This window comes from Pituophis catenifer, unplaced genomic scaffold (assembly GCF_029215685.1).
Source record: "Pituophis catenifer annectens isolate HBS135680 unplaced genomic scaffold, rPitCat1.0.hap2 SCAF_1, whole genome shotgun sequence".
NCBI lineage: Eukaryota > Metazoa > Chordata > Lepidosauria > Squamata > Colubridae > Pituophis > Pituophis catenifer.
The window spans coordinates 259,347,799-259,361,705 of NW_027256881.1; the positions used below are offsets into that span (position 1 = coordinate 259,347,799).

At 35.6% G+C, this 13,907-nt stretch overlaps 1 protein-coding gene across 1 annotated transcript in view; it reads left to right on the forward strand.

Moving 5' to 3' along the window:
• The window catches only part of DCDC1 (doublecortin domain containing 1), a 274,909-nt gene that overhangs the window by 152,567 nt on the left and 108,435 nt on the right, over positions 1-13,907 (forward strand). The window lies entirely within an intron of this gene.

Sequence of the window (13,907 nt, forward strand, 5' to 3'; positions counted from 1 at the left end):
TGTGAAATAACAGTTTCTAGATTCATATAAATAAATTGTTGTAAATTCCCTGGATGTCTTAAATGGAGGTTATATTGATCATTGTAAGAAGATAACACTTATACATTTAATACAGATTTGCAATGAAATTACTAAAATGCATTAAAAGGTAAAATAAAAAAAAATCCCTTACAATTAATAAACTAAAACATTTACATCTTTCAATTCTCATTTTAACTAAATAAAATAATAATACTAAATGCTTCCGTTCTATTCTTTCTTTAAATATGCATCTCTTACAGTTTTCATAATAAACTTATGGAGCCTATTTAAGGGTTGTTAGTTTTATATTACATAAATATGAGCTTTGCTGAAATAAGCCCAGCATTACGTTATATTTATATTTTTCCTTCCTTTCTTCATAATGTATATCAGCTTTGAAGTGTTCAAGACTCAAGTGAAGAATTTTATAATAGATATACGAAAATCCGTACTGCTATCTCAGTTCTCAGAGGGGATTTTGTATTATGGCATTTCTGTTTCTTTTCAACTATCCACCAGCTTTTGAACATGCTTTGTGGAATAATGTCCTGAATACCTGTTAATTAATTATGGTATTTATGGCTGGGTTATTGTAATGTACATTACGTAGGCTGTTCTTAAAGACTATTAGAAACTGCAGCTGGGCCAGAATGCAGCAGCATGGGCAATTCTGATATAGTTTGCCCAAGTTACATCATTGTTCTGTGAGCTGCACAGTCTTTCACTTGGTTTCTAGGTGCAGTTCAAGGAGTGGTTATCATCTTTAAAATTCTACATAGCAGAGGGCCAGATTATATGTGGGATTGCATCTGCCCAAGTCTTTGGAATAGTTTCCCATCTGAGATAGGGTTGCCAGGTCTGCTTCCAAAAAATAGAGGACAAGCGGGGGGAGGGGGGGTTAAGTAGTAAAAAAATAAAAAAAAATTATAATTAAATTATATATTTTCTTACAAACATTTTAACATGTATTAAAATAATCACTTGAAAACTTTACTTAAAATTCAAAACGTCAAATATATTATAATAATATGTAAAATATTAAATTACATTTTATTTTGCTGTCGTGTGTATTTTTTATTTGACTGCACAGTTCTGATCAATTCTGTGTTTAAGGAATAATTCTTTCATTTCAGTACAATGTTGAGAAAAATTAAAAAATATACAAAGTTCACTTCGAACTGATGGTACAAGCAGTCGGTTACGTTTGTCAGTCCACAAATTTCCCATGACGCTGAAAATTCGTTCAACGTTTGCATTTGATACTGGAATTGATGCACAATACTGGAACAGTTTCAGTAAACTCGGAGCTGGCTCTTTCTTGAAAAAGTACGTCCACTTATCAAGGGATGAATCGCCCTGCAGATGAACATAAATTTCTTCTAAGGCAGAAATTTCATTGAAGAGAGTATTGGGTGGAAGTTCTTCTTCGCCATGGTGATAATAACCAGATGTTCGTCATATCTTCTAAAGTTGGAGGATTATTGTGATCAATTAGATTGAAACAACTTAGCATCTCATATACTGAATCGGTGAAATTATACCACTTTTCTAGGTACGCAATGACTCTTTGATACACGTTGATGGCTTCTTTCTTGAACTTTTGCACGGCATTCTCAGGCAAATGTTTTTTACGTAAGGCAAATAAAACTTTCATTCCAAAAAACTGCTCATCGTATTTTTTTTGCAATTACACATGATAATGTGAAGATCACATGCAAGAATTTTCTTGCTTTCCAGCTTCAGTAGGGTGTCTTGCATTATTGACATGAAGAAGTGCGTGAAATATAAATACAATTCTGAAATTGTTGGTTCATCGTCCTTTGCGAGTTCATTTTCCTGATCCGAAATAAGGTTCCAGATAACCTTATGGCACTCATCAGATCCAAGAGAAATAAAATACGATTTTAGAGGTATCCAGTTTAAAAGAAGTCTTTCAACTGCTTTAAACAAACTTAACCAACGTGTTGGAACATGGCGCAAAACTTCATGGAATTCTGACTCGCAAAACTCAAAAAATGATTTCAACTCTTCTCGTTTCTTCACAGAATTTGAAAATTCGGCAAAAACCTTCAGCACTACATTTTCGATTTTAAAAGATAACTGCTTTAATGCATTTTTTGCACTGTTGTGTAAAATGTGATTATTGCAATGAGCAGCTACAATATTGTCATTTTCCAGCAATAATTTTTGGTAAACAGATTTGTTCACTCCATAATTGACCGATGCATTATCTGCTGAGTAATCTGAAACATTATTTATTTCCAATTCATTATCATTAAGAACTCGACACAGCTGATTTTTTATTGATGTAGAATCTTCGAAAGAATCCTCATAAAAGTCTAAAATTTTCACACACAGTCCTTCTTCACAAGTAAAATATTGTGCAACAACGGGATGCATTTTGCGATTTCCCTTGTTTGATGCGTCAGTGGAGAGAGAAAATGGAATTCCAGTTTTAACATCATTGAGAACCAACTCAATAGAAAAAGGATACAAAACCTCATTGACAATAGCTGATGATTTGGTTCTTCCACAAGACATCTTTTTTACAATTTCTGAATCATCAAAAATTTGCTTCATTAACTTAATACCACAATCTTGAGCCAGGAAAGAAATATGGTGTTTGATCCCATGGTAAGTTTCAGCCATTTCAGCTATAGTCACTTTCTCACTGAAAGAGGAGTCTTTAACAATGAAAAACGAATTGATTTGCTCGTTGCTGGAAGCTATTTTCTCCTTATCTAAATGATTTTCTGTGCTTGCATGCTGTGTGACAGCTTTTATACCATTATATTCAATTGTGAACGATTTCTGACACAATTTACAGTAGGCCATTGGTTTCTGGTTCTGTCGGTTTCGTTGTTGGTAATCCATACAAAAGTAGCTTCCCAGTTTTTGATGTATTTGCACACTCCTCTCTTTCATTTTAAAGAATTCGAAATCTCACCGCTGTCACTCTCATCACTCGACGCCATTTTAGGTCAGTCGACACAAGCTACAATACATTTTAAAAATGTGAACAGTACATAATTTTATAAAATATTTTTATTTTAATCTCATTATTAATTTTTTCGGAGAATCGAGTTCAATGGATATTTGATCTTTGTCTCATTCTAACTTATGAAAAAAAAGACAAAACGCGATTCTCCTATCCTTATTCTCTTAGACTGTACAGCTTTAGATTACGTGCCATTTCATCATAAAGCTTTTGAATAAAAAAAATGTCCACTATTTTGTGAAAAAAAATAGTGAACATAATGTGAAAAAAGTGGACTGTCCGCTCAAATAGTGGACACCTGGCAACCCTAACTGAGATCTGATGCCTGTACCCTTTTAGCCATTCAGAAGGGTATGAAGACCTGGCTGTTCCCCCAAGCACTGGTCTAGGATGGGGCCAAGTCATGAGGCTAATGCCTGGTTTTATTTCTCTTTGATTAGTTTTATTTGTCTTTTTATTGGTTGTTGTGAGCCACCTGGGATTGCTTTGTGAGGTAGATAAGCATATAAGTGCTTTGTGAGGTAGACAAGCATATAAATTCTTTTAATAAATAAAAATATATATTTAATATATAAATAAATTTAGATTTAATAATGTAATTTTTAATGGGCCAACAGTATGTCAAATTTCATGCCAGTCTTAAAGGCAGATACAGGTTATACTGTGTTACATGTTCTTCAATGATTCTGGAGTTAGATAGCCTTCAGTTCTAGGAAAAACATTCTTGATAGGTAGAGGTTGCCAACCTTTGATCCAGTGGTGAAATCCCCCCGGTTCTATCCAGATCACCGAACCGGTAATGCCGGCAGCGGGAGCCTCCGCCCACCTGCCGGGATGTCATTATGTCCCATTTTTTAACCATCTGCACATGCGCAATGATTCACTCTGAAATATTTTTTGAAATCTCTGAGTAATATAATTAATGAAAAATAGGATCCAAAATGAATTAGTATGGTAAAGAAAAATATTCTCCTGTCGTATTATTTCTTCTATAATGGCAATGGGTAAAAAGTGAAGATCTGTAATACTAAATATGAAAATGTTCTGTTTGTTCTTGTTTCCAAGAGGATGGGAGGCAATATAAAGCTTTTTCTTATTATTCCAATTTTACGCTAGTAAGGATTCTGCCATAATGGAGGACTTAAAGGATGGAATGTATTTTTTCATGACTCTGTCAGCATTTTGTCTTCAATCAAAATGACCTTATACAGGATGCTGTTAAGTGCAACTGTTCTTGAACAACGGGCATTTCCCACGCCTTTCTATTTCAACCCCTCGTGTCAATAAAAGGCACAATCAGGGAACTTTTTGAAAGGGGAAGGTTCTAATGTGAGGAGACAAACAGCAGAAATCTTTCCAGAGATGTTTCATGCCAAATCATTCAATATTTCAGAAAGTTCCTTGATCTTCAAGAACTGTTTTTAGGTTCCAAGAAGATGCAATAGAAATAGCATTATGCTCACTGATTTTTATCTATAAAGTATATTCATCAAATTGTGTAGTTATTTGTTGTACTTGTTGCAATTCTACTTAAAAGAAGCACAGGAGATGACTCCAAATAACTTAAAGCATATTAGGAACAAGGCATAAGATTTTTAGGATATCTTTTCTAATTAAAAGAAAGCCTTTGTTATTCTTTTTTAATTCTGTTTTTACAGATTGGACATGAACACTATTTTCTAACAGATTTATTGTTTAAAAATTATTATTATTTATTTCATTGAGTTGCCCTCAGTGTCATCCACATTTTTTTGTTTCCCTGATTTTCGTAAAATTGGCCACCTATCTACTGTATTCCCACTGGGTAAACAAATTCCTGTAATTTAAATTTAACTAAAAGCACTTTTTTTGCAGTATTGCTTTCCTTTTTAACTATAGCATATAGACGATTGTGTTTTAATATTTTTTTCAACATCGCCCTTTACTTTCCTCTGTGAGGAATTTATGACAGATTCTTTTGACTGAAAATCCAAGGTTTTCCTCATGATTTATTTGCCATCTAAATGTTCTAAAGGTTAAAGCTTTGAATTGGGGACAAATTAGCTTTCATTACATGCATTTTGACAAAATTACTTAGTTCTCTGTTTGAGCTAGATAATTCAAATCCATTTTTCCTCTTCCTTTCTCAGGACCACAGAAAAACTAATTCAAGGTGGTACAAAACTGTGTATCATTTTTTTTTCTCCTAACAATGTGAGGGTGCAGTTGTTTGCATTATTATATTAAATTGAGCAACTTACCTTTATTTAAATTGAATAGATGTTGTGGAGGGAGAACTGTAGCAGCCAACAAAGCATGGTGACCCAGCTTGTCACCCAGTGACCTGTGAGAAGGAAATAATCAACTGTGAGTAGCTGTCATCTTAACTGATTCTGACAGTTTGGCTCTGGGCACATCTGTGCTAGTTGCATGGAAAGGCCTTTGTTGTTTTCCCACTAGTGACTTTGCTGACTGCTGTAGGGGTTACTTGCTGCCCTACTCCTACTCTTCCCTCCCTTTCAGGAGGGAAAGCAGCTGCCAGTGATGGGATTGACATTTCTTTCAATGATTTACTTGGCATTTATTTAATTATAAAGTACAAGTTCATATAGGATATTAGACCTTTGCAGGGCATTCTAAGTGAAATTAGGATCCTTCTTGGATTGTACTTTTCCAGTCAAAAAATTGTACATTTCTTAATTTGCATGGAAAATAGTGAGCTGATGGTCTCTCCATTTTATAAAAAATATATCTAATGTTTATCTCAATATTTTAATATTCTTAATCATTTATAGAGCTTAATATTCCTAAATTCCCTTCAGTCAGCTAAAGTTACCATTTTGTCTCATTGCTTTAATTATGTTTGCCTTTTCTTATTTCAATATCATAGTTTCTGTAATGAAAAGTAAATTAATTATAAATGTTTGTTTTCCTTTTCCTTTAGGACTCTTACATGCTAAGATTTTTTAACCTGAATATATACAAAGTTCTTTTAATCACTTTTGGTTAAAAGCACATAATAAGGTGGAAGAGCAAAAGAAAATAAATGCATCATTTGGCATGCAAACTTTTTATGTGCACTTTTCTTTATAGGAACACAAACTGATGTTTACAATGGTTAAAACTGGATTACACTCATTAGTTAAGGAGATTTGCATTCATGTGATCTCTTCTACTTATTACCACAGATGCCTCCTGGATCTGCTCTAGAGATCCTCCAAGCTTTCAGAACAGATGTAGTGGGGAGGACTGAAGGGGAAGGGAAATCTGTTAGACCAGCATTGTATTTTTATTGGCAGATAGCCAGTTTTGGATACAACCCAGTCTTAATTGCTCTTCCTTAATGATAATTTGTTCTGGAATAAAGCAGATGTTTTTCTTCCTTCATGGAATAAAATAAATCTGGAGCTGTAATGAGAGAAAAAGTATAGTCATGATTCTTTGTTTGCAGACATACTGTAGTCTTTCATGCCAATTTTGACAAAAAATATGAATAATTTGACCATAAATACTGTTTATAATGTAAATGATGGAACGGAGCAATCCATTTATCAGTAATATATGTATTATCCATTTATGAAAATGACAATTTTATGAAAGCTAATATTCTTCTTACAGAAATGTCTAAGGAATGAAATAGATAAGATTTTATATTTAAATACAAAAAAGGGAGGATTTTCTTAACTTCAAGCAGAATACAAATATTTATATAAATAAATGCACATTTAACTTCATTATTGAAAGGTCTTTTTTCAGTTTGGCAATGATGCTATTCCAGTTCACACCTATCCTAAGGGAGAACGGAACCTTATTAGTTTTGGAGATCTCTCATATGTTTCAGGTTCATCAACCACAGAAATCCTGAATAGATTCTACCTGGGGACTGGAAGAGCTATGCTATGCCATGCCAATCTGGTTTCATTCCTTATGTACATGGCCTATTTTAGAAGATAATCTAGATAAAATGGGATTATCATTTTGCTCTGACAACAGATTCTATAAGTATCTGCACCATCCCATATGCTTTTAATATTTACATCAAGCTTATGAGAAAGTTATCTTGTGATTGGGACTGAGATAGCAATATATGAATGATATTGAATTCTATTTCTTTTTTTCGCTACATCATGTTCAGTCCTAGGATGTTTTAACCAGTGCTAATAGATGAGTGATGACTCAGTCAGGATCCAGATTTCGGAGTGAGACTGTTTGGTTCAACTGTCTGCATGAATTATAGTCAACTTGTTTTGAAGAAGGTTGCCCTCCTTTTATAACATCAGAATCATAGCTTTGCTCTTGATACCACACTGTTTTAGAGATACAGGTTTTCTCAGTAGTTCAGTGCACTTTTTAGCAATATTGGCTGATATACCAGTTTCGAACATTCAATTATTCATGTTTTGGTAACTTTCTGTTTTGGTTATTGCAGTTATTATAAGTGGAGGTGGTTTGGAAAATTTATATAATCCAGAACAGACAGCCAAGTTTTGAATCAGAACTTCAGCCTTATTATAATATTTTATAGATATTTTACTTCCAATTAATTTCACCATTGTAATGGTAGGAAAAATGACCTTGGGAAACAGGAAGAAGAGCCGCAGATGGGACAACCAGCATGTAAAAGGTATCTCAGGCCACAGAAGGGGTATGACCAGTTTGTAATTGAATAAGTGTTAGGCAGAAAATAAAAAGGAAAGTGGAAAATTGGATCTTATTTCCTAAGAAGTGGGAAAGAGAGATGTGTCTTTCATGGGAAAAAATGCCATTAATAGCTCTGCAAAGTTTGAAAATAGTGGAAGAGTTGAATATGGATAAACAGCCCTTTTATGTTCCCAAAGAGAAATCTGCTTATATGGAGAGGGGCCTATTCAAATAGAAGCTTCTTCATTTATGCTCATCAATGGTGTAACTACCATTGAGTAGCCTTGCCAGTGATTGCCTAGCATATTGGCCCATCATCCGACATCCAACTGGCTTCACATTCTCGCTGTGGCTCTTCATGGTGACACAAAGCCCAAATCTATGGAACCTGTTCGAGGCAGAGTGGGAAATTAAATGGGTCTTTGATGTGCACCACAACACAGAAGGACAGCAGATATTCCATTGCAGTGAACCCTCCTGGAAAAAACTTTGCAAGATGCCAGAATGTATAATATCATATGCATTAGACTAACCCTTGGAATGTTGGCTTGCAGTCACTAAAAAAGCAAAATAAAGTGCTTCTCTAGAGCTCTCTCAAAAATTTGTAAGATGACAGAAGTTAGTACAATACCATGTATAATAGACATTATACTAAATCTAGATTGTTGGATACCAGGATAACCTGATAAAGTGGGAAGAATGCATAGAACACTAAAGTTAGATATATAACTTTATAAGAAATTTTCTAGAATGAAATTAAATTCCAACATGGAAAGACTCAAATTCAACTTTACTCCAGTCATGAAATTCACTCAACGACTTTGAGCTACTCAGTCTATCTCAGCCCAGCCTGTGACTTCTTTTTGGAGGGGTAAAATTGAAGAGATTAAGAGCTATCTATATGTTTGCAGGGTTGGGAGTGCTTATCAAAACAAATAAAAGCATCATGCCATTGTCTCACAAGCTCTATTCTTTTGTACATGAGTGTGAAATCACCTCGCAGATAGTTTGCTTCACAGTTGTGCAACACTAATCTTATAATTGGACCTCTCTTGACCCCCTCCCCTTTCATATGCCTCTGACTATATACTTCATTGAACTCCTGGAGGAAAATAGATTATACATATAATTAATAAAAAGAAATGGTCTTTCTTTAATAATTACTAGAAGAATTATGTAAATGTTTTTTAAAAAATGTATCCTATTGGCCTTCGTCCCAGATTTATAAGTATTTGTTAACTTAAGTTGATCTTTGTTGCTGCATGCCAGCTTGCACTCAGCATGTGAATGTGCTTGCACAGGCATGTGCACAGGTGGATGTGTGCAAGCTCAGCAACTGTACCTCCAACCCTGATGGCTCACAGTGGAAAGGTTCTAACCTGCAGCGAAGCTATTTGGAGAGAACAAAATGCATTCGCATACAAGCAGACACGAACAAGTTCAGTTCAAATGCAACCATTTGTAACAAGGATACTAATATAGTGTCTTTGTTTTGTTTCATTCTTATTTGCAGGGATAATAATAATAAGGTGACTGATGTATGTGTTCCTAGAAAAAGTAACTTTTTAAGGAGCATATTGCTAGTTCTGGTTCCATTTATTAATGGAATGGAGAGGAAATTCTTATTAATCCCTACAGTCCTTGGACTCTTTCCAACTGGGCTACAGTTTTATAGGAATAAAAATCTAACCAATGAATTGAAGAAGGAATACAGTAGTCCATCATAGCAATAAATTACATATATGGAATTAGAAACTGAATATTTCTGATAAATGACTTGAAAGGTCAATTAAAATAGTAATTTTAATAGTAATTAAATTAATAATACTATTTTTTCATAGCCCTCTTAAATGTACATGATGTTAACTTAATATTGTTAAATTTAAAATTAATATATTTATTTCATTCTGCTTTTCTGTTGCCCTAAATATAAAGCTCTGCAAAGCATAATTGAACAAATGTAAAACAACATTTACATAAAACCATTAAAAGGGAATGGTTCTACCAGTCCTGAAGAAGAAATGGCCCAGCACCTTTTCAAAAAACCATTGCTAGGTCCAATGGAGCCGGACAATTTTCACCCACGTTTCTAACATTAGCAATAGCAATAGCACTTAAACTTGTATACCACTTCATAGTGCTTTACAGCCCTCTTTAAGGGGTTTACAGAGTCAGCATCAGGGGTGAAATGCTACCAGTTTGCACCGGCTCAGGTGAACCGGTAGCACTGGCGGCAGGTGATTCAGAGAACTCATAGTGGCGGCAGCACATGGCTTCGGCCACCTGCCCGGACACCATTACTTCCTGGTTTTAACCAGGAAGTAACCTGTTTTTTACCCTTTGTGCATGCACAGAAGGGTTTGCGCATGCACAAAGGGTCCAAGCGCACACATGATGTGTGATGCGTGCACTTCTGAACCGGTAGGGAAGGTAAGTAGATTTCACCCCTGGCCAGCATATTGCCCCCATCAATCTGTTTAACATGTGGTTAAAGCTGCTATATGAGGTCATCCATCAACACAGAATTAAGTACCATTTGTAGGCTAATGAATCAGCCGTATATCTATGTCCTTGGCCAGGAAAATAATGTTGTTTCTGTCTTTTCTCAGTGTCTGGAGGCTTTAGATGTTAGGGTAAGAACAGACTTCAACTTAAAGTAACACTGGCAAGACTGGGTGTTTTGGGGATTTGTACTTCCAAGGAGCCAAATGTGGAGAATTTCAATCTTTGGCTCTTATTGGGGTTGCACTTCCATACTCTGAGTCTTTGTGCAATTTGTTGATCCTCCTGAACCAACAACTGGTTGAGAAGTTGACAAGCAACTAGAACCTGGAAGGCTTTTGCACAGTTCCATCTTCTGTGCCAATTGTATTCTTTTCTGAATATGTAGACTAGACCAGGAAATCAACACAGGAAGGCTAAAGCTATTTTTATGAGATTGGCTCATAATGCAGGTGGTCCTTGATTTACAACCATTCATTTAGTTCACAGTTACAATGGCAATGAAAAAAGTGACATGACTGTTTTTCAAATGTATGACAGCATTCCCACAGTCATGTGATCAAAATTTGGATGCTTGGCCATATTTATGCAGTGCCCTGGGACGATGTTATCACCTTTTGTGTCCTTCTGACAAATAAAGTCAGTGGGGAAGCTAGATTCATCTAACAACTGTGTTAATAACTTAACAACTGCAATGATTCACTTAACAATTGTGGCAAGTAAAGTCATAAAATGGAACAGAATTCACTTAACAACTCTCTTGTGTAGCAATGGAAATTTTGGACTCAATTGTGGTCATAAGTCAAGGACTATCTGTTTCGCAAGTCTGATCATACTATACCCCCTTCTCTTTTTTATATTTCAGTAAATTAGAGAGGTGTCTGCCTGAGCTGCTTCCAAATGTTATCTTGTTGTTTTGGACTTAAAAAATAAGTTTGACCTGGGTAGTGGTTATATTTTCCATCAAGATCATCTTTCTTACTCTTGACAAGAGGTTGTGGTCATAGTCATTCATACCTTTCTCGCCTCTTAATTGGATTCTGCTGACGAATCTGGAAGTTGGCACTCTTGTCCAGAATGTAGTCTATAGGTTGTAATAGGTACATCTTGTGCTATACCCAGTAAGATTCACAACTTTCCAAGTTGTGAATACTCCCAGTAGGCTTCTCGTTGCAATTCAATATGCTGGTTATCACTCATAAAGCTCTACATGGTAAAGGGCTGGGTTACTTTGAGGATGACCTATCCTTGATTATTTTTGCCTATCCTGTCAAAGTAGCATTCTTAGATCCTCTGTCTAAATCAGTGTCATCTAAGGACCTAAGAGATTGGCTTTTGGTTTTTCTGCTCTTGCCTGTTGGAATGAGCTTTTCTGAAGGTTTGGATAGTGTTGAACTCTTTGTCTTTTATAGAGACATAAAGACATAAAGACCTGAATTATTCCAGGAAGATATTTGTGCCTATTCTGCTGAGTGAATACTTATTCTGCCCACTTGGCTATACATATTTATATCATTGTGGTTTGTTATATTAGTTTGATATTATTTTTTGTTCAGTGTTGACTGTTCTTGATCTGTAATGATGCACAAAATAACTAATTAGAAATTAGGAAATATTACAAATTTCTTAAATTAAATATTGTAAAAAGAACACATAACCTTAATCTGTAACACATGGTAACAGCATTCAAATTGAGACCCAAAAGCCAGATAAAAGATTATTTCCACTTCTCTCTTAAATGCTAACAGTGAAAGAATCATCTTTCGATCAAAAGGAAACGTTTTTCATAAAAGTGGGGATCTTCAACATGCATTTGTGTATTGTGTATTTCACATGTTGGATGGGCTGGGCATAGTCTATTAGGAGGAGATCAGAGGTGGTATTCAGCAGGTTCTGACTAGTTCTGGAGAACTGGTAGTGGAAATTTTGAGTAGTTCAGAGAACTGATAAATACCACCTCTGGCTGGCCCCGCCCCCATTTATTCTCTGCCTCCCAATTCCCAGGAGGAATTGATCAGGAGGAAATGGGGATTTTGCAGTAACCTTCCCCTGGAGTGGGGTGGGAATGGAAATTTTACATATCCTTCCCCTGCCACATCCACCAAGGCACGCCCACCAAGCCATGCCACACCCACCAAGCCATGCCCACAAAACCGGTAGTAAAAAATTTGGAAACCCACTACTGGAGCAGATAGTGCCAAAGGACATCTGGTCTCAAGCCATGAAGGACATTCTAGGTAATATCCAGCATTTTAATTTTTTAAATAGAATTTAGAAATTTCATTTCATATCACTCAGAATTAGTAGATTGGAGCAGACCGCAAGCCTGAAAATAAAATAAAATAAAATATAAAAAGCACTTGGAAATCTATAGAAAAAGTGTGCAATTATCAAAGAAGAGGAACAATTCTGCTTAATCAGATCTAGCCAGTCAGCACATAAGTGAGTATATTGAATTGATGTTTTTGAATAATCTTTAAAGGCAGCCCCAGCAACAGCATACTAAAATAGTCAAACTGTGAGGTGATTAGAGTCCAAATTACTGTAGCCAGACTAACTGGAGCCAAGAACAACCGTATCTGGTGCACCATCTGAACCTGGGCAAAGGTTTAACTAGTCACCACATTATATGGTTCATATAATATATGGTTCATATAATTAATCTTTGAGATAATAATTACTGAACTATACCTATTTATGAATTTAATTAAATATTATTTCTCAATTAAATATTTGAATTAAAATTCAAAGTAAATATCAATCAGCCCTCTCAGGTAAACCAGATAAATCAGACAGGAAACATGACCAGATGAGCTAATTGTACTTTATTGTAAATTCTGTTTTTTTCAGTCTTAAAGTACAAATCTCCTGCCATCTCTTTTAATAGCCTCATCCATTAGGGCAGGACCTTCCTAAATTTCTTTCTCTAACTATTAAGCCATTAGAGAGTCCCCTCTCCCTTGTCTGATTGTTTGCAGGCAGCATCTCTTCCCCTGTCACTTAAGGTCATTTTCACATACCATTACAGTATACTAATATTTAATAAAAATTATATGAGATATTCTAGGATACCAAATAGATTTGATGATGCAGAGAAACCTAACTTTCATTCTTAATTTTTTAAGCAGTACCTACTTCCTTGTACTAAGCTATAATCTTGTTTTCTTAAGCTTATAAAACCCCCGGTAAAAATAACTACATTTAGCACAGTTTCCTGTCTCAGAGGGGGAAATTTCTAGATTAGTATTTTGTTTCCCCTCCTTGTAAATATCTAATAAGTTGGCCTTCGAGTAATATCAATAAGACAATGAGGGCTTGATGGGAGTTAAATATCTCTAAACCCTATGAATTGATCCGTAGGAGCCGTTTTCCACATGAGTGGCAGCTTCACCGAGGCATACATCCGCAAAGAGAGGAGGTCAGGGTGCGAAGGAGGAGCAGGCTCGGCACTATCTTCCTGCACTCTCTTACTGACAGTGTCTTGCTTTGGCAAAGGAAGTGAAGCGCATAGACCATGCTCAGTGGCATTTCCAAATGCATCTCAGCTGGGGACTTGTGCTTTATTGCATCAGCAGCACACACTGAGGGGGGTGGGTGGGGACGAAAGACATAATTTTGTCAAAGTAGTAGATCACAATCTCCCCTCCTCCTTCAAAATCACCAGCACCACACACTAATAGCTCTAATAGATTCAGATTTTTATGCATATTTCAGTCACAGCAGTATTTCTAATGCATATGTGAAAGGGTTCTAATTTATGTCCACC